The 24843-nt window shown below is 46.8% G+C and overlaps 4 pseudogenes; all 4 read right to left on the bottom strand.

Moving 5' to 3' along the window:
• Positions 1-598: 598 nt before the first annotated feature.
• LOC149990145 (cell division cycle 5-like protein pseudogene) lies at positions 599-3001 on the bottom strand (annotated as a pseudogene).
• Positions 3002-5188: 2187 nt separating this feature from the next.
• LOC149990144 (cell division cycle 5-like protein pseudogene) lies at positions 5189-7591 on the bottom strand (annotated as a pseudogene).
• Positions 7592-9770: 2179 nt separating this feature from the next.
• Positions 9771-12173, bottom strand: LOC149990143 (cell division cycle 5-like protein pseudogene; annotated as a pseudogene).
• A 2179-nt stretch (positions 12174-14352) lies between these two features.
• On the bottom strand, positions 14353-16755 carry LOC149990142 (cell division cycle 5-like protein pseudogene; annotated as a pseudogene).
• Between the last annotated feature and the right edge of the window lie 8088 nt (positions 16756-24843).

The raw sequence follows: 24843 nt of genomic DNA, 5'->3' as shown, positions 1-24843 counted from the left end.
AGGTTTCATACACTCCTTGCTAGAGACTATTTATGTTCCATTAATGATAAAGAAAGCAAAGCAAGTTCTAAAACATGAGTACAATACGCATTCTTTAATCCAATTCCCATGACAACCCTCTGAGTGGCTGTCAGTCGTGTTCCACACACAGCCTTATGTTGAGACTTAGAGACAAGCACGGCCGGGACGCCGGTGGCTCGTCATGCTCAGACAGCGGCTACAGTTCCTTAAACCACGAGGAGAGGTTGCCCACAAGCTTTGTTTTTTTTTTCAATTTTATCTTTCGTTTTTATTCAAGAGCATACTCCCAGGCAGCACTTTCAAATTACGCTTTTAAAATAAAGGCCAAAACCAAAAAGAATCTGCAAATATGACAGTGCTTAAAGAATGATTGTCATCATAATTTACACTCTAAAATGTCCTGTGGAGTTAAATACTTTATACATAGATTGTGTAAGAGCGATGTCATTTAAAATAAACAACAAAAGAACCCACGGGTCACGGGTGAATTTGTCGTTGAGGATAAACATCAGTTTCAGCCTTCCAGAGTATGAAAACCAGCAGCTAATTCATCCTGTGACAGAATACAAACTGTGCTTCACATTTTGGACTTTAAAGTTTCTTTCTGCAGCAGCAAATCAGCATATCTTTGCTGAAGTCCCTTTTCTCTTTCCTGTTGTCGCTGAACATCTTCTTTAAGACACTCCAGCCTCCAGAGAATAGCAGAATCTTCATGTTTCCTGAGTTCTTCAAACGTGTGTACCTCTAAGTAAGCCTGCTCAATTTGATCCCATAAGTCATTCACCTGTTTCATGAGCCCCATAGTATGGGACTGGTAACCCCCGAGCAAAATTTCTATCTTCTTTTCCATCTTTGCAGCTCTCTTGGCTTCTGTCATCATGTGACCTCTGTTAATCTCGAGCCTCTTTTCCAGTGACTCGATTCTGTCCTTTTTGCTTGCTAGGTTGGCCCGTGTGTAGCGGCTCTGTCCAGGGAGATACAAAACTTGACCATAGCATTCTTCCCACACCTGGTTATAAGCTTCGCTTGAGAGTTCTCCATGACTCATACCTTGTTTTACCACTTCCATCTCCTGTACCAGAACATCCTGGGCCTTTTTCATCTCTTCTTTAGAGAACTTTTCGTAAGGGCTGTGTTCCAGATAGGAAACGTGCTCTGAATTATTGGTAGCAAACCCTACCGTTTTTCCTTTTTTACTTCCAGATGGTTCATAAGGGTGATGTAGAAGGTCATAATGAAGCAATGCGATCGTTTCTTTTTTGATTAGTTCTTCGCTTTTCTGTAAATCTGTTAAAGGCGGTTCTACATTTAAGGCTCTTAGAATAGTTTCGTTTACTTCTGATGGTCTTGGAAGATCTTTCTGGCCAGCTTCGTGCGTTCGTTTCATTTGCTTCACACGCTTTGCGTCTCGCATGGCCTGCTTTCGTGCATCCACATCAGCAGCATCTTCAATGTATGTGCCATCTATTTCACGGTCTTCCAACTCTTTCTCAGCATTTTCTGGTAGAACAATTTCAAAGTCATTCTTGGAGGCAGGAAGGCCCATCAACCCTATACGGAGGTGTTCACGAGACTCTCTTTCCATCTGCTTCACATAAGAGGGATCACGGTAGTCTGCCATTCCATCCTCAGGATCAGTGTTTAACTTGTCTCGAAGAGGAGTTCTGCCTGGGGTGGAGTTAACTGGTTTGGCAGTTGCCCCACTCCAGGGAGTCAGCCCTTCAGATCCATGAGAAGGAGTCCCGAATGGGGTAGAAAGAACTGTGTTTGGAGTCTGTACAGCCTGCCACTGTGGAGTCACACCCGAGAAGTCACTCTCACGCAAGGGTGTGTTAAGTCCACCTTTTAATGGCGTATCCACAGTGGTCAGGGCCACGAGGTTCTGGCCTTCCTGGAGCATTCTGTCCTGGGAAGCTGGTGTTCGTGGTGTTCTCAGAGCGATGCTGTTGTTGGTGACATTGTACTCAGACAGAAGAGTACTGGAAGCAGAATTGGTTATGCCCGACTCCTCAGCAGTCTGACGTGCAATTTCACTCGCTTTGCCTACCTTCACAACTTCCTGCAGTTCTGCATCTGAAATCTGAGGGGCAGGAAGTACTAGTTTACTTCTCTTTTTAGTAAATTTAGAAACACCACTAGTTTGAAGAATAGCTGATGGTAAACCCGATCTTTCTTTCCTTTTCAAACGCTGCTTGTCTTTTCTCCGATCTCGTCCTTCTTTCTCAGATCTTAGCTCGCCATCAAGATCCTGTCGTCTTAACTTCCTGAAATCTGCATCAAGAGCCTGGTAGTTCTCCTCAGACGTATCATAGAAACCAAGAGCAGGCTTTTTTTCAAATGGGATTTCAGCATTATAATCAACCCCTCTCTTCTTTCTTCTTTTCTTCTGGATTTCTATGCCAGCTGCCCAAAGTTCTCTTCTCTTTTGGAGGGCAGCAAGACGCCTCGCCTCCTCCAACTGTTTCTCTCTCGCTTTCCTCTTGGCCTTCTTTCCCTGAGTATTAGCCAGCCGGGCTCTAGCTTCAGAAAGCATCTCAAGTTCATCCTCATCCATATCCATTGGATCAGGACGTGCTGGCTTTGTTTCTGGATTTGAAGCTATTTCTCCAGGTTTAAGTTTCCGTGGATCGTCTGTTTCCTCTTCGTTGTCTCTTTGGGATGCTTTATCCAGAAGAAATTCGTAGCGTTCTAAGCACTGGGCAGCTGTTCTTCCAATGATTGGAGCAATGGTCCGCCACTGCGTTGACATTAACTTGGCCAAATGCAAGAGTTTTTCCTCTTCTTCTCTGGACCATTCTGTTTTCTTGATGCTTGGATCCAGCCACTCCCACCATCTGGCTTTGCACTGCTTTGCCGATTTCCTAGGCAGCAATGAAGCAACCCTAGACCACTGATTTTTCCCATATTTCATAACCGCCGCTTTCAGAATTTCATCCTCGGTATTCCTCCACACGCCCCCCTTAATCACAATTCGAGGCATTTTGGCGGCGCGGTGTCTCGGCAAGTGGCCGAGAGGAGCTTCAGAAAAATAGCAACGGCGCTCCGCCTGCAGGACCGAGAGCCGCCACTTCCTCCGGGCACGACGTTCTGCTATAGCAGCTTTGTTCTAAGCTCACCTTCTCTCGGTAGCTAAGCCTGCGCACCTGGGAGTGGTGTGTGTCACCTTGTGGCTTCTCGGGTTTGATTGACATCAAGCTTGAGGCTTACCCCGCCCACGCTCACCCCACCCACGCTTTTAAGATCCCAGCTGCTCCCGGGAGAGTCTCATTTGCACTGAAGTGAGATCACAAGTTAAGGAGGCTTCATGACTTCATTACCTTGGAGTCAAGTTCTCTTCATCCTACTCAAGCATCCTTGGGCCCCTCTCAAGTGATTCTTTTCAGTACTCCTCCATCCTCCCCTTCTCTACCCATCTCCTGCCTCCAGGCCCTCGGTGCGTAGGGTGTATGTAGGCGCACAGGTGCGGTATCCTGGCGCAGCCTCCGCTTGTACTCCATCCAGGGCTTCAGCAGGTTGCTGGGTGTTCAGCCAGCTCATTGCTGCTATCTGCTGGGTGTTCCTGGTGAGCACCCGCATCTTCCGTGTCCACCTCCCGGTGATGGGCACCTGACTCTCCTCCAACTGTGCCCCCTAAAAGAGGGCTTACAGCTGCTTATGCTGCCCCTCAGAATGTGAGATGTAAGAAGAGAGGGGGTGGTCGGTGTAGACAAGCCAGCCCTCAGCTCAAACCCTGAAGGACACGTAGGGCCGAGAGGGCCCCAGAACGGCTTGCCAGGGCTTGGGCTGATAGAGAAGGCCGCCTCCCACACCAGGGCTGCAGGCGGCCGGGGTATGCCGTGCCCGGCGGCAATGGGGGCACGGGCCCCTCTGCAGGTTCTCTCATACTCTGCCTCCTCAAAAGGAAGGAGGTCTCAGCCCTGGCTGCTGTGGCTCAGTGGATTGAGCATCAGCCTGCAGACCTAACTGTCGCTGGTTTGATTCCCAGTCCGAGCACGTTACTAGGTTGCACATCAGGTCCCCGGTTGGGGGCGCGTGAGAGGCAACCACACAGTGATGTTTCTCCCCCTTTCTCCTTTCCCCTCTCTCTAAAAATAAATAAATAAATATATACATACATACATACATACATACATACATACAATTGTAAAAAAAAACAAAAACATAGTGCTATCTTCAAAAAAAAGAAAAAAAGAAAAGAGGCAGCAGCTTTTATGGCGGAGGTGCCACACACATCCTAGGCTCAGTTGGAAGTTGCTCTGTCCAGCAGAGGCTTCGTGACCATGGCGGAAGAAACTTTTTACCCAGGACACTTTGTTATGTCTAGGAGAAAGAAGGTGACTGCCTCTCTAGTGCAGACCAGCCCCTAAACCTTCATCCCTTGTGCCTTTTATTGAGGAGGATGCATACAAGAGATACAAGGCTAAAACTCATAAATCGTCAATAGCCATTAGGCATTTGACAGGAACAGATGACGCATACCAGTACAGGGGCCACAGTGACCAGTCTGTGTCAGGGTCCATAAAACATCTTGGCGCCACACTGGAACTAAGGGCAAGGTTTCATACACTCCTTGCTAGATAGAGACTATTTATGTTCCATTAATGATAAAGAAAGCAAAGCAAGTTCTAAAACATGAGTACAATACGCATTCTTTAATCCAATTCCCATGACAACCCTCTGAGTGACTGTCAGTCATGTTCCACACACAGCCTTATGTTGAGACGTAGAGACAAGCACGGCCGGGACGCCGGTGGCTCGTCATGCTCAGACAGCGGCTACAGTTCCTTAAACCGCGAGGAGAGGTTGCCCACAAGCTTTGTTTGTTTGTTTTTTTTTTTTTCAATTTTATCTTTCGTTTTTATTCAAGAGCATACTCCCAGGCAGCACTTTCAAATTACGCTTTTAAAATAAAGGCCAAAACCAAAAAGAATCTGCAAATATGACAGTGCTTAAAGAATGATTGTCATCATAATTTACACTCTAAAATGTCCTGTGGAGTTAAATACTTTATACATAGATTGTGTAAGAGCGATGTCATTTAAAATAAACAACAAAAGAACCCACGGGTCACGGGTGAATTTGTCGTTGAGGATAAACATCAGTTTCAGCCTTCCAGAGTATGAAAACCAGCAGCTAATTCATCCTGTGACAGAATACAAACTGTGCTTCACATTTTGGACTTTAAAGTTTCTTTCTGCAGCAGCAAATCAGCATATCTTTGCTGAAGTCCCTTTTCTCTTTCCTGTTGTCGCTGAACATCTTCTTTAAGACACTCCAGCCTCCAGAGAATAGCAGAATCTTCATGTTTCCTGAGTTCTTCAAACGTGTGTACCTCTAAGTAAGCCTGCTCAATTTGATCCCATAAGTCATTCACCTGTTTCATGAGCCCCATAGTATGGGACTGGTAACCCCCGAGCAAAATTTCTATCTTCTTTTCCATCTTTGCAGCTCTCTTGGCTTCTGTCATCATGTGACCTCTGTTAATCTCGAGCCTCTTTTCCAGTGACTCGATTCTGTCCTTTTTGCTTGCTAGGTTGGCCCGTGTGTAGCGGCTCTGTCCAGGGAGATACAAAACTTGACCATAGCATTCTTCCCACACCTGGTTATAAGCTTCGCTTGAGAGTTCTCCATGACTCATACCTTGTTTTACCACTTCCATCTCCTGTACCAGAACATCCTGGGCCTTTTTCATCTCTTCTTTAGAGAACTTTTCGTAAGGGCTGTGTTCCAGATAGGAAACGTGCTCTGAATTATTGGTAGCAAACCCTACCGTTTTTCCTTTTTTACTTCCAGATGGTTCATAAGGGTGATGTAGAAGGTCATAATGAAGCAATGCGATCGTTTCTTTTTTGATTAGTTCTTCGCTTTTCTGTAAATCTGTTAAAGGCGGTTCTACATTTAAGGCTCTTAGAATAGTTTCGTTTACTTCTGATGGTCTTGGAAGATCTTTCTGGCCAGCTTCGTGCGTTCGTTTCATTTGCTTCACACGCTTTGCGTCTCGCATGGCCTGCTTTCGTGCATCCACATCAGCAGCATCTTCAATGTATGTGCCATCTATTTCACGGTCTTCCAACTCTTTCTCAGCATTTTCTGGTAGAACAATTTCAAAGTCATTCTTGGAGGCAGGAAGGCCCATCAACCCTATACGGAGGTGTTCACGAGACTCTCTTTCCATCTGCTTCACATAAGAGGGATCACGGTAGTCTGCCATTCCATCCTCAGGATCAGTGTTTAACTTGTCTCGAAGAGGAGTTCTGCCTGGGGTGGAGTTAACTGGTTTGGCAGTTGCCCCACTCCAGGGAGTCAGCCCTTCAGATCCATGAGAAGGAGTCCCGAATGGGGTAGAAAGAACTGTGTTTGGAGTCTGTACAGCCTGCCACTGTGGAGTCACACCCGAGAAGTCACTCTCACGCAAGGGTGTGTTAAGTCCACCTTTTAATGGCGTATCCACAGTGGTCAGGGCCACGAGGTTCTGGCCTTCCTGGAGCATTCTGTCCTGGGAAGCTGGTGTTCGTGGTGTTCTCAGAGCGATGCTGTTGTTGGTGACATTGTACTCAGACAGAAGAGTACTGGAAGCAGAATTGGTTATGCCCGACTCCTCAGCAGTCTGACGTGCAATTTCACTCGCTTTGCCTACCTTCACAACTTCCTGCAGTTCTGCATCTGAAATCTGAGGGGCAGGAAGTACTAGTTTACTTCTCTTTTTAGTAAATTTAGAAACACCACTAGTTTGAAGAATAGCTGATGGTAAACCCGATCTTTCTTTCCTTTTCAAACGCTGCTTGTCTTTTCTCCGATCTCGTCCTTCTTTCTCAGATCTTAGCTCGCCATCAAGATCCTGTCGTCTTAACTTCCTGAAATCTGCATCAAGAGCCTGGTAGTTCTCCTCAGACGTATCATAGAAACCAAGAGCAGGCTTTTTTTCAAATGGGATTTCAGCATTATAATCAACCCCTCTCTTCTTTCTTCTTTTCTTCTGGATTTCTATGCCAGCTGCCCAAAGTTCTCTTCTCTTTTGGAGGGCAGCAAGACGCCTCGCCTCCTCCAACTGTTTCTCTCTCGCTTTCCTCTTGGCCTTCTTTCCCTGAGTATTAGCCAGCCGGGCTCTAGCTTCAGAAAGCATCTCAAGTTCATCCTCATCCATATCCATTGGATCAGGACGTGCTGGCTTTGTTTCTGGATTTGAAGCTATTTCTCCAGGTTTAAGTTTCCGTGGATCGTCTGTTTCCTCTTCGTTGTCTCTTTGGGATGCTTTATCCAGAAGAAATTCGTAGCGTTCTAAGCACTGGGCAGCTGTTCTTCCAATGATTGGAGCAATGGTCCGCCACTGCGTTGACATTAACTTGGCCAAATGCAAGAGTTTTTCCTCTTCTTCTCTGGACCATTCTGTTTTCTTGATGCTTGGATCCAGCCACTCCCACCATCTGGCTTTGCACTGCTTTGCCGATTTCCTAGGCAGCAATGAAGCAACCCTAGACCACTGATTTTTCCCATATTTCATAACCGCCGCTTTCAGAATTTCATCCTCGGTATTCCTCCACACGCCCCCCTTAATCACAATTCGAGGCATTTTGGCGGCGCGGTGTCTCGGCAAGTGGCCGAGAGGAGCTTCAGAAAAATAGCAACGGCGCTCCGCCTGCAGGACCGAGAGCCGCCACTTCCTCCGGGCACGACGTTCTGCTATAGCAGCTTTGTTCTAAGCTCACCTTCTCTCGGTAGCTAAGCCTGCGCACCTGGGAGTGGTGTGTGTCACCTTGTGGCTTCTCGGGTTTGATTGACATCAAGCTTGAGGCTTACCCCGCCCACGCTCACCCCACCCACGCTTTTAAGATCCCAGCTGCTCCCGGGAGAGTCTCATTTGCACTGAAGTGAGATCACAAGTTAAGGAGGCTTCATGACTTCATTACCTTGGAGTCAAGTTCTCTTCATCCTACTCAAGCATCCTTGGGCCCCTCTCAAGTGATTCTTTTCAGTACTCCTCCATCCTCCCCTTCTCTACCCATCTCCTGCCTCCAGGCCCTCGGTGCGTAGGGTGTATGTAGGCGCACAGGTGCGGTATCCTGGCGCAGCCTCCGCTTGTACTCCATCCAGGGCTTCAGCAGGTTGCTGGGTGTTCAGCCAGCTCATTGCTGCTATCTGCTGGGTGTTCCTGGTGAGCACCCGCATCTTCCGTGTCCACCTCCCGGTGATGGGCACCTGACTCTCCTCCAACTGTGCCCCCTAAAAGAGGGCTTACAGCTGCTTATGCTGCCCCTCAGAATGTGAGATGTAAGAAGAGAGGGGGTGGTCGGTGTAGACAAGCCAGCCCTCAGCTCAAACCCTGAAGGACACGTAGGGCCGAGAGGGCCCCAGAACGGCTTGCCAGGGCTTGGGCTGATAGAGAAGGCCGCCTCCCACACCAGGGCTGCAGGCGGCCGGGGTATGCCGTACCCGGCGGCAATGGGGGCACGGGCCCCTCTGCAGGTTCCCTCATACTCTGTCTCCTCAAAAGGAAGGAGGTCTCAGCCCTGGCTGCTGTGGCTCAGTGGATTGAGCATCAGCCTGCAGACCTAACTGTCGCTGGTTTGATTCCCAGTCCGAGCACGTTACTAGGTTGCACATCAGGTCCCCGGTTGGGGGCGCGTGAGAGGCAACCACACAGTGATGTTTCTCCCCCTTTCTCCTTTCCCCTCTCTCTAAAAATAAATAAATACATATATACATACATACATACATACATACAATTGTAAAAAAAAACAAAAACATAGTGCTATCTTCAAAAAAAAGAAAAAAAGAAAAGAGGCAGCAGCTTTTATGGCGGAGGTGCCACACACATCCTAGGCTCAGTTGGAAGTTGCTCTGTCCAGCAGAGGCTTCGTGACCATGGCGGAAGAAACTTTTTACCCAGGACACTTTGTTATGTCTAGGAGAAAGAAGGTGACTGCCTCTCTAGTGCAGACCAGCCCCTAAACCTTCATCCCTTGTGCCTTTTATTGAGGAGGATGCATACAAGAGATACAAGGCTAAAACTCATAAATCGTCAATAGCCATTAGGCATTTGACAGGAACAGATTACGCATACCAGTACAGGGGCCACAGTGACCAGTCTGTGTCAGGGTCCATAAAACATCTTGGCGCCACACTGGAACTAAGGGCAAGGTTTCATACACTCCTTGCTAGATAGAGACTATTTATGTTCCATTAATGATAAAGAAAGCAAAGCAAGTTCTAAAACATGAGTACAATACGCATTCTTTAATCCAATTCCCATGACAACCCTCTGAGTGACTGTCAGTCATGTTCCACACACAGCCTTATGTTGAGACGTAGAGACAAGCACGGCCGGGACGCCGGTGGCTCGTCATGCTCAGACAGCGGCTACAGTTCCTTAAACCGCGAGGAGAGGTTGCCCACAAGCTTTGTTTGTTTGTTTTTTTTTTTTTCAATTTTATCTTTCGTTTTTATTCAAGAGCATACTCCCAGGCAGCACTTTCAAATTACGCTTTTAAAATAAAGGCCAAAACCAAAAAGAATCTGCAAATATGACAGTGCTTAAAGAATGATTGTCATCATAATTTACACTCTAAAATGTCCTGTGGAGTTAAATACTTTATACATAGATTGTGTAAGAGCGATGTCATTTAAAATAAACAACAAAAGAACCCACGGGTCACGGGTGAATTTGTCGTTGAGGATAAACATCAGTTTCAGCCTTCCAGAGTATGAAAACCAGCAGCTAATTCATCCTGTGACAGAATACAAACTGTGCTTCACATTTTGGACTTTAAAGTTTCTTTCTGCAGCAGCAAATCAGCATATCTTTGCTGAAGTCCCTTTTCTCTTTCCTGTTGTCGCTGAACATCTTCTTTAAGACACTCCAGCCTCCAGAGAATAGCAGAATCTTCATGTTTCCTGAGTTCTTCAAACGTGTGTACCTCTAAGTAAGCCTGCTCAATTTGATCCCATAAGTCATTCACCTGTTTCATGAGCCCCATAGTATGGGACTGGTAACCCCCGAGCAAAATTTCTATCTTCTTTTCCATCTTTGCAGCTCTCTTGGCTTCTGTCATCATGTGACCTCTGTTAATCTCGAGCCTCTTTTCCAGTGACTCGATTCTGTCCTTTTTGCTTGCTAGGTTGGCCCGTGTGTAGCGGCTCTGTCCAGGGAGATACAAAACTTGACCATAGCATTCTTCCCACACCTGGTTATAAGCTTCGCTTGAGAGTTCTCCATGACTCATACCTTGTTTTACCACTTCCATCTCCTGTACCAGAACATCCTGGGCCTTTTTCATCTCTTCTTTAGAGAACTTTTCGTAAGGGCTGTGTTCCAGATAGGAAACGTGCTCTGAATTATTGGTAGCAAACCCTACCGTTTTTCCTTTTTTACTTCCAGATGGTTCATAAGGGTGATGTAGAAGGTCATAATGAAGCAATGCGATCGTTTCTTTTTTGATTAGTTCTTCGCTTTTCTGTAAATCTGTTAAAGGCGGTTCTACATTTAAGGCTCTTAGAATAGTTTCGTTTACTTCTGATGGTCTTGGAAGATCTTTCTGGCCAGCTTCGTGCGTTCGTTTCATTTGCTTCACACGCTTTGCGTCTCGCATGGCCTGCTTTCGTGCATCCACATCAGCAGCATCTTCAATGTATGTGCCATCTATTTCACGGTCTTCCAACTCTTTCTCAGCATTTTCTGGTAGAACAATTTCAAAGTCATTCTTGGAGGCAGGAAGGCCCATCAACCCTATACGGAGGTGTTCACGAGACTCTCTTTCCATCTGCTTCACATAAGAGGGATCACGGTAGTCTGCCATTCCATCCTCAGGATCAGTGTTTAACTTGTCTCGAAGAGGAGTTCTGCCTGGGGTGGAGTTAACTGGTTTGGCAGTTGCCCCACTCCAGGGAGTCAGCCCTTCAGATCCATGAGAAGGAGTCCCGAATGGGGTAGAAAGAACTGTGTTTGGAGTCTGTACAGCCTGCCACTGTGGAGTCACACCCGAGAAGTCACTCTCACGCAAGGGTGTGTTAAGTCCACCTTTTAATGGCGTATCCACAGTGGTCAGGGCCACGAGGTTCTGGCCTTCCTGGAGCATTCTGTCCTGGGAAGCTGGTGTTCGTGGTGTTCTCAGAGCGATGCTGTTGTTGGTGACATTGTACTCAGACAGAAGAGTACTGGAAGCAGAATTGGTTATGCCCGACTCCTCAGCAGTCTGACGTGCAATTTCACTCGCTTTGCCTACCTTCACAACTTCCTGCAGTTCTGCATCTGAAATCTGAGGGGCAGGAAGTACTAGTTTACTTCTCTTTTTAGTAAATTTAGAAACACCACTAGTTTGAAGAATAGCTGATGGTAAACCCGATCTTTCTTTCCTTTTCAAACGCTGCTTGTCTTTTCTCCGATCTCGTCCTTCTTTCTCAGATCTTAGCTCGCCATCAAGATCCTGTCGTCTTAACTTCCTGAAATCTGCATCAAGAGCCTGGTAGTTCTCCTCAGACGTATCATAGAAACCAAGAGCAGGCTTTTTTTCAAATGGGATTTCAGCATTATAATCAACCCCTCTCTTCTTTCTTCTTTTCTTCTGGATTTCTATGCCAGCTGCCCAAAGTTCTCTTCTCTTTTGGAGGGCAGCAAGACGCCTCGCCTCCTCCAACTGTTTCTCTCTCGCTTTCCTCTTGGCCTTCTTTCCCTGAGTATTAGCCAGCCGGGCTCTAGCTTCAGAAAGCATCTCAAGTTCATCCTCATCCATATCCATTGGATCAGGACGTGCTGGCTTTGTTTCTGGATTTGAAGCTATTTCTCCAGGTTTAAGTTTCCGTGGATCGTCTGTTTCCTCTTCGTTGTCTCTTTGGGATGCTTTATCCAGAAGAAATTCGTAGCGTTCTAAGCACTGGGCAGCTGTTCTTCCAATGATTGGAGCAATGGTCCGCCACTGCGTTGACATTAACTTGGCCAAATGCAAGAGTTTTTCCTCTTCTTCTCTGGACCATTCTGTTTTCTTGATGCTTGGATCCAGCCACTCCCACCATCTGGCTTTGCACTGCTTTGCCGATTTCCTAGGCAGCAATGAAGCAACCCTAGACCACTGATTTTTCCCATATTTCATAACCGCTGCTTTCAGAATTTCATCCTCGGTATTCCTCCACACGCCCCCCTTAATCACAATTCGAGGCATTTTGGCGGCGCGGTGTCTCGGCAAGTGGCCGAGAGGAGCTTCAGAAAAATAGCAACGGCGCTCCGCCTGCAGGACCGAGAGCCGCCACTTCCTCCGGGCACGACGTTCTGCTATAGCAGCTTTGTTCTAAGCTCACCTTCTCTCGGTAGCTAAGCCTGCGCACCTGGGAGTGGTGTGTGTCACCTTGTGGCTTCTCGGGTTTGATTGACATCAAGCTTGAGGCTTACCCCGCCCACGCTCACCCCACCCACGCTTTTAAGATCCCAGCTGCTCCCGGGAGAGTCTCATTTGCACTGAAGTGAGATCACAAGTTAAGGAGGCTTCATGACTTCATTACCTTGGAGTCAAGGTCTCTTCATCCTACTCAAGCATCCTTGGGCCCCTCTCAAGTGACTCTTTTCAGTACTCCTCCATCCTCCCCTTCTCTACCCATCTCCTGCCTCCAGGCCCTCGGTGCGTAGGGTGTATGTAGGCGCACAGGTGCGGTATCCTGGCGCAGCCTCCGCTTGTACTCCATCCAGGGCTTCAGCAGGTTGCTGGGTGTTCAGCCAGCTCATTGCTGCTATCTGCTGGGTGTTCCTGGTGAGCACCCGCATCTTCCGTGTCCACCTCCCGGTGATGGGCACCTGACTCTCCTCCAACTGTGCCCCCTAAAAGAGGGCTTACAGCTGCTTATGCTGCCCCTCAGAATGTGAGATGTAAGAAGAGAGGGGGTGGTCGGTGTAGACAAGCCAGCCCTCAGCTCAAACCCTGAAGGACACGTAGGGCCGAGAGGGCCCCAGAACGGCTTGCCAGGGCTTGGGCTGATAGAGAAGGCCGCCTCCCACACCAGGGCTGCAGGCGGCCGGGGTATGCCGTACCCGGTGGCAATGGGGGCACGGGCCCCTCTGCAGGTTCCCTCATACTCTGTCTCCTCAAAAGGAAGGAGGTCTCAGCCCTGGCTGCTGTGGCTCAGTGGATTGAGCATCAGCCTGCAGACCTAACTGTCGCTGGTTTGATTCCCAGTCCGAGCACGTTACTAGGTTGCACATCAGGTCCCCGGTTGGGGGCGCGTGAGAGGCAACCACACAGTGATGTTTCTCCCCCTTTCTCCTTTCCCCTCTCTCTAAAAATAAATAAATACATATATACATACATACATACATACATACAATTGTAAAAAAAAACAAAAACATAGTGCTATCTTCAAAAAAAAGAAAAAAAGAAAAGAGGCAGCAGCTTTTATGGCGGAGGTGCCACACACATCCTAGGCTCAGTTGGAAGTTGCTCTGTCCAGCAGAGGCTTCGTGACCATGGCGGAAGAAACTTTTTACCCAGGACACTTTGTTATGTCTAGGAGAAAGAAGGTGACTGCCTCTCTAGTGCAGACCAGCCCCTAAACCTTCATCCCTTGTGCCTTTTATTGAGGAGGATGCATACAAGAGATACAAGGCTAAAACTCATAAATCGTCAATAGCCATTAGGCATTTGACAGGAACAGATTACGCATACCAGTACAGGGGCCACAGTGACCAGTCTGTGTCAGGGTCCATAAAACATCTTGGCGCCACACTGGAACTAAGGGCAAGGTTTCATACACTCCTTGCTAGATAGAGACTATTTATGTTCCATTAATGATAAAGAAAGCAAAGCAAGTTCTAAAACATGAGTACAATACGCATTCTTTAATCCAATTCCCATGACAACCCTCTGAGTGACTGTCAGTCATGTTCCACACACAGCCTTATGTTGAGACGTAGAGACAAGCACGGCCGGGACGCCGGTGGCTCGTCATGCTCAGACAGCGGCTACAGTTCCTTAAACCGCGAGGAGAGGTTGCCCACAAGCTTTGTTTGTTTGTTTTTTTTTTTTTCAATTTTATCTTTCGTTTTTATTCAAGAGCATACTCCCAGGCAGCACTTTCAAATTACGCTTTTAAAATAAAGGCCAAAACCAAAAAGAATCTGCAAATATGACAGTGCTTAAAGAATGATTGTCATCATAATTTACACTCTAAAATGTCCTGTGGAGTTAAATACTTTATACATAGATTGTGTAAGAGCGATGTCATTTAAAATAAACAACAAAAGAACCCACGGGTCACGGGTGAATTTGTCGTTGAGGATAAACATCAGTTTCAGCCTTCCAGAGTATGCAAAGCAGCAGCTAATTCATCCTGTGACAGAATACAAACTGTGCTTCACATTTTGGACTTTAAAGTTTCTTTCTGCAGCAGCAAATCAGCATATCTTTGCTGAAGTCCCTTTTCTCTTTCCTGTTGTCGCTGAACATCTTCTTTAAGACACTCCAGCCTCCAGAGAATAGCAGAATCTTCATGTTTCCTGAGTTCTTCAAACGTGTGTACCTCTAAGTAAGCCTGCTCAATTTGATCCCATAAGTCATTCACCTGTTTCATGAGCCCCATAGTATGGGACTGGTAACCCCCGAGCAAAATTTCTATCTTCTTTTCCATCTTTGCAGCTCTCTTGGCTTCTGTCATCATGTGACCTCTGTTAATCTCGAGCCTCTTTTCCAGTGACTCGATTCTGTCCTTTTTGCTTGCTAGGTTGGCCCGTGTGTAGCGGCTCTGTCCAGGGAGATACAAAACTTGACCATAGCATTCTTCCCACACCTGGTTATAAGCTTCGCTTGAGAGTTCTCCATGACTCATACCTTGTTTTACCACTTCCATCTCCTGTACCAGAACATCCTGGGCCTTTTTCATCTCTTCTTTAGAGAACTTTTCGTAAGGGCTGTGTTCCAGATAGGAAACGTGCTCTGAATTATTGGTAGCAAACCCTACCGTTTTTCCTTTTTTACTTCCAGATGGTTCATAAGGGTGATGTAGAAGGTCATAATGAAGCAATGCGATCGTTTCTTTTTTGATTAGTTCTTCGCTTTTCTGTAAATCTGTTAAAGGCGGTTCTACATTTAAGGCTCTTAGAATAGTTTCGTTTACTTCTGATGGTCTTGGAAGATCTCTCTGGCCAGCTTCGTGCGTTCGTTTCATTTGCTTCACACGCTTTGCGTCTCGCATGGCCTGCTTTCGTGCATCCACATCAGCAGCATCTTCAATGTATGTGCCATCTATTTCACGGTCTTCCAACTCTTTCTCAGCATTTTCTGGTAGAACAATTTCAAAGTCATTCTTGGAGGCAGGAAGGCCCATCAACCCTATACGGAGGTGTTCACGAGACTCTCTTTCCATCTGCTTCACATAAGAGGGATCACGGTAGTCTGCCATTCCATCCTCAGGATCAGTGTTTAACTTGTCTCGAAGAGGAGTTCTGCCTGGGGTGGAGTTAACTGGTTTGGCAGTTGCCCCACTCCAGGGAGTCAGCCCTTCAGATCCATGAGAAGGAGTCCCGAATGGGGTAGAAAGAACTGTGTTTGGAGTCTGTACAGCCTGCCACTCTGGAGTCACACCCGAGAAGTCACTCTCACGCAAGGGTGTGTTAAGTCCACCTTTTAATGGCGTATCCACAGTGGTCAGGGCCACGAGGTTCTGGCCTTCCTGGAGCATTCTGTCCTGGGAAGCTGGTGTTCGTGGTGTTCTCAGAGCGATGCTGTTGTTGGTGACATTGTACTCAGACAGAAGAGTACTGGAAGCAGAATTGGTTATGCCCGACTCCTCAGCAGTCTGACGTGCAATTTCACTCGCTTTGCCTACCTTCACAACTTCCTGCAGTTCTGCATCTGAAATCTGAGGGGCAGGAAGTACTAGTTTACTTCTCTTTTTAGTAAATTTAGAAACACCACTAGTTTGAAGAATAGCTGATGGTAAACCCGATCTTTCTTTCCTTTTCAAACGCTGCTTGTCTTTTCTCCGATCTCGTCCTTCTTTCTCAGATCTTAGCTCGCCATCAAGATCCTGTCGTCTTAACTTCCTGAAATCTGCATCAAGAGCCTGGTAGTTCTCCTCAGACGTATCATAGAAACCAAGAGCAGGCTTTTTTTCAAATGGGATTTCAGCATTATAATCAACCCCTCTCTTCTTTCTTCTTTTCTTCTGGATTTCTATGCCAGCTGCCCAAAGTTCTCTTCTCTTTTGGAGGGCAGCAAGACGCCTTGCCTCCTCCAACTGTTTCTCTCTCGCTTTCCTCTTGGCCTTCTTTCCCTGAGTATTAGCCAGCCGGGCTCTAGCTTCAGAAAGCATCTCAAGTTCATCCTCATCCATATCCATTGGATCAGGACGTGCTGGCTTTGTTTCTGGATTTGAAGCTATTTCTCCAGGTTTAAGTTTCCGTGGATCGTCTGTTTCCTCTTCGTTGTCTCTTTGGGATGCTTTATCCAGAAGAAATTCGTAGCGTTCTAAGCACTGGGCAGCTGTTCTTCCAATGATTGGAGCAATGGTCCGCCACTGCGTTGACATTAACTTGGCCAAATGCAAGAGTTTTTCCTCTTCTTCTCTGGACCATTCTGTTTTCTTGATGCTTGGATCCAGCCACTCCCACCATCTGGCTTTGCACTGCTTTGCCGATTTCCTAGGCAGCAATGAAGCAACCCTAGACCACTGATTTTTCCCATATTTCATAACAGCTGCTTTCAGAATTTCATCCTCGGTATTCCTCCACACGCCCCCCTTAATCACAATTCGAGGCATTTTGGCGGCGCGGTGTCTCGGCAAGTGGCCGAGAGGAGCTTCAGAAAAATAGCAACGGCGCTCCGCCTGCAGGACCGAGAGCCGCCACTTCCTGCGGGCACGACGTTCTGCTATAGCAGCTTTGTTCTAAGCTCACCTTCTCTCGGTAGCTAAGCCTGCGCACCTGGGAGTGGTGTGTGTCACCTTGTGGCTTCTCGGGTTTGATTGACATCAAGCTTGAGGCTTACCCCGCCCACGCTCACCCCACCCACGCTTTTAAGATCCCAGCTGCTCCCGGGAGAGTCTCATTTGCACTGAAGTGAGATCACAAGTTAAGGAGGCTTCATGACTTCATTACCTTGGAGTCAAGGTCTCTTCATCCTACTCAAGCATCCTTGGGCCCCTCTCAAGTGACTCTTTTCAGTACTCCTCCATCCTCCCCTTCTCTACCCATCTCCTGCCTCCAGGCCCTCGGTGCGTAGGGTGTATGTAGGCGCACAGGTGCGGTATCCTGGCGCAGCCTCCGCTTGTACTCCATCCAGGGCTTCAGCAGGTTGCTGGGTGTTCAGCCAGCTCATTGCTGCTATCTGCTGGGTGTTCCTGGTGAGCACCCGCATCTTCCGTGTCCACCTCCCGGTGATGGGCACCTGACTCTCCTCCAACTGTGCCCCCTAAAAGAGGGCTTACAGCTGCTTATGCTGCCCCTCAGAATGTGAGATGTAAGAAGAGAGGGGGTGGTCGGTGTAGACAAGCCAGCCCTCAGCTCAAACCCTGAAGGACACGTAGGGCCGAGAGGGCCCCAGAACGGCTTGCCAGGGCTTGGGCTGATAGAGAAGGCCGCCTCCCACACCAGGGCTGCAGGCGGCCGGGGTATGCCGTACCCGGTGGCAATGGGGGCACGGGCCCCTCTGCAGGTTCCCTCATACTCTGTCTCCTCAAAAGGAAGGAGGTCTCAGCCCTGGCTGCTGTGGCTCAGTGGATTGAGCATCAGCCTGCGAACCAAGTGTCGCTGGTTTGATTCCCAGGCAGGGTACATGAATAGGTTTCACGTCAGTTCCCCAGTTGTGGGGGGCTCGTGAGAGGCAACCACACAGTGATGTTTCTTTCCCTCTCTTTCTCCTTTCCCCTCTCTAAAAAGAAATAAATTAAATAAATAGATCAATAAACTGTTTTAAAAAAATTCAGAGCCAAGACTCAAATTTAAAAGCAGAAGAAGAAGAAGCAGCTCTTTAAGGAGTTCCAGTCCTTCTTTTACAAAAGAGGAAGCTGAGGCCAAGATGGTGGCTACTGTCTGGAGAAACCTGGTCATTTCTTTAATGAAAATAAGCTAAGAAGAAGCTGAGTTGGGTGACCTAAAGAGATGGCTTTCATCAGAGCTCTGTGGTGATTAGAGGAACGTTGACTCCTTTGGGCTGAGTGGAGTCTTGTCTAAGGGCCCCCTAGAGCTCTCTGATGCAGCAGGGATGTGACTATTGTAACTGTAGATCTCTGGCAACCCAGTTCCAATGCCCTAGAGGCTCAATACATACATCTCCTCACTGTGGGAGAATGCAGCCCACTGACCTTGAATGTGTTTTGCTCACAAGAGAGTTCCTTCCTTACTCCTCGTCTGTGTGTACAGGTAGGCCACCTGTAACCTCCCAAGCTATGACAAGTGTTCCTACAATGCGAAGTTATACATCACATGCCTTTGACCCTGCGGCTCGTGAGATTTACCTTTGTACTGTGGGCATCCCATTGAGCCATGCTGTAATTCGGGCTCCCTGCAAAGTAGTCTGAGATGAGGTTTCAGGACGGGCAGATAGTGTGTCAGAAAGGTCATTCTCGGAGGCAGTGGGTAGCAGAAGGAAGGAAATAGAAACAAGGACATATTGAGTCGGCTTCTGTGAGCCACTGGGACCACCTATGAGAGCTGTACGCATGCTTTGTAGAACTGGCCACCCAAGGTATGGGGGGCAGGGGAAGCCTCTTTAGGCACTAGTTTTGTTTTTTGTTTTTCATTTATTCATTGATTCTCCACTGACTGAGGGTTGATTTTGGGCTTGAAGTCAGCTACACTTGTGAGCGGCACCTGTGCATTTGTGGTGTAAGCTAAATCTCTGGGCAGAAAGGAATGCTGTACTGAAGTCTGCACAGCTTGCGGTCAAAATTACAGCATCAGTATTATGTACCGAAGAGATACGTTCATTGCTAGTATGTACTGAAATGCAAAAAACAAAACCCTGCAAATTTGCATTTATTATACTTCTATAATAACATACATGACTTTATTTTCAGTTACAATCTAGAAAATAAATATGAAAACAAAAAAATAATTTTTTTTCAAATAGCACACATGGATATTTCTTTAAAAACAAACACAAAAAAAGTCTTTAATGTTAATTAGAATCTCCAACAGTTGGCTTTGCAAAACATCTTAACAGTCATCGCAAAGAATCTTGCTACGCTGAAGGCATAAACACTTCACAACACTTGCAAAAAATGTTTCGATAAGCGACTTGTTTTGGATGCACAATACCTTACATCTTTTTTTCTTGTCAAGGGAGCCATATGTATATTGTCATTAACATTTCCTTCAATTTGTGTTTGAAACTGAACTTTCAGGTGTAAAGGCTTATGCACACCTGTAGAGATACCAACAACTTTTTATTTGTTCTGACAGTAACTGCACTGAGATTTCTAATAAACATTCTGCGCCTTGTTTTCACATTGCCGTTTAGCATGTGAATAGTCTGAGCATTTTTCGTGCGAGATTCAAAAGTGTGTAGAATATAACTGTAGGCCGTCTCCTGGTGTTCCTGGCCACGTTATATGTACCTATCATTTGGTCCACCACATCAGCTCCTGTCTTTGGTTGTTGATGTCAGGATTCTGAGAATCTAAATGTTTGGCATGACTGAAATACATACTTACCTCGCTTTCTCTTTAAAGGGACTCTAAGCTGCTGGGCTTGGAATGAGCGCAGCGCAGAGATGGCCTGGGCCACCTTTGCCTACAGCCTTCCTGACCGGCGATCCGTGTGGATGTGAACTGGAGGCGCCCAGTTCCTTGGACACCTTTGAGTGCCAGCCCCAATACCTGTGCTCATCAGAGTTACCATTGCAAGGCTTTTCATGGCTCTGGAATAATTTTTTCCTCTCCTGACTATATTGCTGATAGCTCCCACGTGATGAGTGTTTAGCAAGGGCTAAGTGGTGCTCTGCCTCTAAATCGGCAGTTAAGCATGAAATTGAAGCTTAGACTTGGCTTTGTGTTCCAAGTTCATAACCTGGTATCTTAGACTTCAAAGTTCCTTCGGGACCCACAAAATCTAGATCTTGTCCTGTTAGGACTGCTTTCTCAGTGGCCCCTAGGATAACCCAATGAACTTGGTACCATCATCACCCTTGTTGAGTGAGGACGCTTGGAGGGGAAACAACTTGCCATAGGTCCAATGACCTACAACTGGTGAAGTCTAAGCTTAGTTTAGCTCAGCTTGTGAGGAGTAATCAGAACTGTCTCCTTGGCATCCTTTCAAATTCTGCCTGTCCTTTACTCTCGAGACAGATGGTAACTGACCACCCACCTTTTAATCCTGGCACTCAATCACGCCTTAACCATCTTTTTACATGGAATAATGGCTTCTCTCGAGAGCTCCTCATGGTGCCCCTGGATCTGGCTGCCTCTTCTACCCATTCTCACCTCCATTTCCCTTTCTCCCAAGCCCCCATGCCCCACCTTCCCCCAAAGAACCTCTGCTGACTTCAGGGCAACACCTTGTTTCACCCAGCTCCCATGGCTGTGGCCTCTTGGGCCCAACACCTTGTAACTAGTACACATTTCAATGGCTGTGTTCCCAGCAGTTAACAGCTTTGATTACCCTGCATGGAGTTGCATAAACAGAAGCAGGTGGATAGGAGGTAGCCCAGTTTTGTGATTAAGTCCTAAGCCCGAAGGCTTTGGCCCATCACTACTTGGTGTGGCAGCTAGGGGCTCTGAGGAGAAAGTCTCAAGTTATGGATGAGAGAACATCATGGAAAGTTGGGGCATTTATTTAAGGAATAAAAACATTCACTGGCATCACGGTGTGGACATCTGGTAAAGAATGAACACTTTGCATCCCCACTAGAGCCAAGATTGGGCTGGAGGGACAGCGGCCCTGTCCCAGGAGCTGACGTCTAAACCCAATTGTTCTTGCTTTGACTTAGATCTTAAAGTGCTTCACTTCTGAGCACATCCCTCCAAGCCAATTTAAAAACAATTGGCATCTTGTGCTTAAATAGGGGACAGAAAGCTATTCACTCTGAAGTACCTGCTCCGTGCCAGACACCCAACCAAAAGCCAAGAGTAAGGAGTAATCTAGCTTTTCTGTAAAAGAAACTTCTGAGTCTGGACTCAAACTGAGATCTACTCTGACCTCTGCCATTTGACTTATGATAGACCATACCATATGAGGACCAGAACTCATTGGCGATTGGCTCCATTTTCTGTAACTTCAATCTGAGCAAAACTAAACGTCTAAAGAAAATGCTTCCATTAGGAAGTGTCTAAGTGTTCTGAAACATGCTCTCAGCCTAAGTTACGGTTTACTTTGAAAGATTCCCAAAAGGATCCCTACTGCAAGGCTGGTCACATTCCTGAGGCTTTCTAACCCTTCTGAGATAGAGCACTGAAAACAAACTTGGACAATTCCCTCCCTCAGTGTAATAGTAACCTAACCATCCAGTATAACTCATGAACCTGTGCCTGAGTCCAGCGTGAGGTGTGGGGTTCATTAGCAACTCTAGATTTGGTAGCCAAGGAAGGTCTCTGAGAGGTAACACCTGAGCAGGGGCCTGAGTTAATTAATAGAATCTAGGCAAAAGTCTCAAATCCACAATAGCAGGAATAGCTTGTGCAAAGGTCCTGAGGTAGGAATGGGCTTGACACATAGAATGAAAAGAAAATGACTCGAGGTGGTGGCGGCAGTAGTTAACAGACGAGGACACTAATTGACAGCTTAATTCTGTGGGACCTTGGTTCATATAATAAAATGGAATTCAAGCTTTCTCCCAAGGATGACTCAAGGTCATTACTAATCAAAGCTTGTGAAGATGGGCTTTGTGTTAACTTCACGCAGCTGTCTGACAAGTCAACTACAGGCACCAAGAAGTAAATATATCAATTAAGAAGTGATTCCACTTGAATCAAAATGGTGACAATGAGAATGACAAGATGAAAATTGAGTTCTGAGAAGTAGTAACTTAATAGACTTGATAAAGGGGACTGGATGTTGGGTATGAAGGAGGAAGCGAGGAATCAAGCCTATATAGCTCCCAGCTGTGAGCTCAGTATTTAATGGTAGCAGAATTAACAGATAGGGAAGTCCAGGGTAGGAGAACATGTCTACAGTATTAAGAGCAAGCTTTGTGACGTTTAAGATGCTACCAGGGCCAAGCCCCTGGCTGTATTCGTCTAACTAGTTCTCATACAAGTTTGGGACCTCAAGGAGTGACACTTGTTGACTGCAGGAGGCCAGAGGAACTGGGCACGAGACGTCAGTGGCGTGGTGGTCCATGGGAATGAACAAGGGTGTCACCAGGGTAGACTTGGAATAAAAGCAATGCCAGCAACCCAAACCTCACCCTCTGTGTACTCAGGAGTTTTGTGAACAAAGATGTGTCATGGCAAAACTAAAAGGCCAAATGCCTGTTCAGCATATGGTCAAAACTCTAGTGCAACTTAGAGAAGCAAATTCTATACTCGGATACCAAACCAATCAAGCCTTCAGCAGAGAGAAGGTTAAAATAACTTGAGCCTTTAATGATAACGTTTCTAGTAGTTTTCACTTTCCAAACCATCTCTTAAGAGCGTGGGTTACTTTTTATATCATAAAAATGAGATCAATCCTGAACCCTAGGCAGAAACGTCGGAAGAGCCATGTTGATCATGGAAAGCATGATCCCGGCTCGGTTGCCTCTGGGTATGTGAGTCATCGATTATGTTATAAAAATAATGGCTTTTCCAAAACTCGACTTCAGAAGGCGCCTGAGCTCGTTAAACTAGCTAGTTGCAACTGCTTTGGCCACTTCTAGCTGTCCTTGGGAACGGTCCCTGGAAACTTCCTCTTCAAGTCTCATTTTAATAGTTACAAATATGAGAGCTGGAAGGGTCCTTGGATCAGTGTAGACTGATGACCCCTTTGTACCTTCGGGGGCAACCAGGGCTCTCTGGGGAAATAGAGAAGTCTCCTCATCCAAAGTTCCTCTCTGTGGTTTGGTATGGTGGTCCAATAGGGCCCGAAACTATTAAATGGAAAATTCCAGAAATAACTCGTACCTTCTAAACTGCGCGCACCTGTTTGGAGTACTGTGACGTGACTCCTCCCTTCCTCCAGCAATTAGACTATCAGCTGACTTCTCAAGGGAGGCCCTGCAGGCAAGAAGGGACTGGCAAGAAATATTCAAAGTAATGAAAATCCAAAACCTACAACCACGAATACTCTATCCAGCGAAATTGTCACTCAGAATAGAAGGGCAGAGAAAGTGTTTCCAGGACAAAATAAAACTGAAAGAGTTCATTAGATCCAAACCACTGTTATATGAGATGTTAAAGGGACTGGTTTAGAAAAAGGAGGATCAAAACTATGAACACTAAAATGAAAACTGCATCACAAGAAGCAACAACAGAAGCTAGGGAATGGAAACGAAGGCAAACTAAACAGGCAACGAGAGTGGAAAAAGAACTATAGGCATGGGGAGCATACTGGGGGGAGGTCAGCAGGGAGGGGGAAGGGGGAGGGGGAGGGAGATGATATAGGAATTAAGGAGCATGGTAGGAGGGAATGGAATAGACAGAGAGAGGTTGAGAAGAACTATATGCACAACTAATGGACATGGACTAAAAGGGGGGGCACAACTGTAGAGAGGGGGTCACCGGGTGGAGGGGAGAAGAAGGAAGGGAAATTGGGACAAATGTAACATTATAATCAATAAAACAGATTTAAAAAAAAAAGAAAAAAAATGTTTCCATTGATGGCAACAAGCTGAGCCAGAAAGCATTGAGCCTATAGGAAGAACTCAGCAAAGGATCCCCCAAAGCATGAGTGACCACATTCACATAAGTCATGACATAGTTATAACTGTATTTTATTTTACTATTAACTAATGTGTACAGTAAGATTAAACTGTCGTAGGTCTTGTATGTATGAATGGGGAAGAAAAACAAGTGTACCTATAGAATTCAGTAGCATCCATGATTCCCAGCATCCTCTGTGAATATGGAGGGGTACTTAGCTCAGAACATCAAGTCTAGCCCAAGACTGCAGCCCAGATCCTGACTTGGGCCCGCCCTGGGTGCCCCGAATCTTCAGTCCTCTCTCTATCCCTTTGTTTAATCTGCTCTCCACCTATTGACTGAGGGCACTGTTGATACATCTGCATTTGTTGATTTGTTGATGCCTTGAGTAACTGGACTCCCACTAGAGATTACTAGTGCATGCCCTGCGCTGGGCTCTGGCATGGCATTGATTGAGAACCAGGGGGCGGATGGGGCAGCTGTCAGTACGATGTGCAGTGTGGTCTCAGAATTGAAATGATTCTTCAGGAGACAAGACAAAAGCCTGTGCACGTGGGTTTCAGCAAAGGCAACCTGCAGGACCGTCCAGTCCAGTTCAGTCCAGTCCAAACCTTCTTTGAACCCCAACCTCTGGCCCTTCATCTGAGTCTTTGTGGGGAACTAAAAAGTTCCTCGGCTAAAGTCTTGCTGACCGGCATCCTAAAGTTCTGCTTGGCGTGGCCTCATTATCCCATAATAGTTGTCTGCTCCTAATTAAGGGCAACTTCCCTCTTTCTCTTCCTGGGAGTTGCTGTCCTTCATTTTAACTCTTATCCGTTAGATAACGCCCCAGGTGCGGCTGCGCTCCTCCCTAATGAAAACTTCCTCTTCTCCTGAGCTACAAAAATGCTGTTGTGATGAAGAATAAACGAGACTTGATCAGAGCACTGTCTTGTCTCCATTCTTTGTGCCTCTTGCCCCTTTCTCATTCTCACTCCCCCTCTAGGGTCCTCGTTGCTCGACCTGCGGGACGGGTCAAGTGGCGCCCAACGTGGGGCCCGAGAACGGGGGACTCAGTGAAGGACGTTGTTCGAG

Source organism: Furipterus horrens, unplaced genomic scaffold (genome assembly GCF_987537825.1).
Source record: "Furipterus horrens unplaced genomic scaffold, mFurHor1.1.pri manual_scaffold_24, whole genome shotgun sequence".
Classification (NCBI taxonomy): domain Eukaryota; kingdom Metazoa; phylum Chordata; class Mammalia; order Chiroptera; family Furipteridae; genus Furipterus; species Furipterus horrens.
Note: the sequence above shows the minus strand (reverse complement) of the source record. Positions and strands in the feature narration are given on the sequence as shown.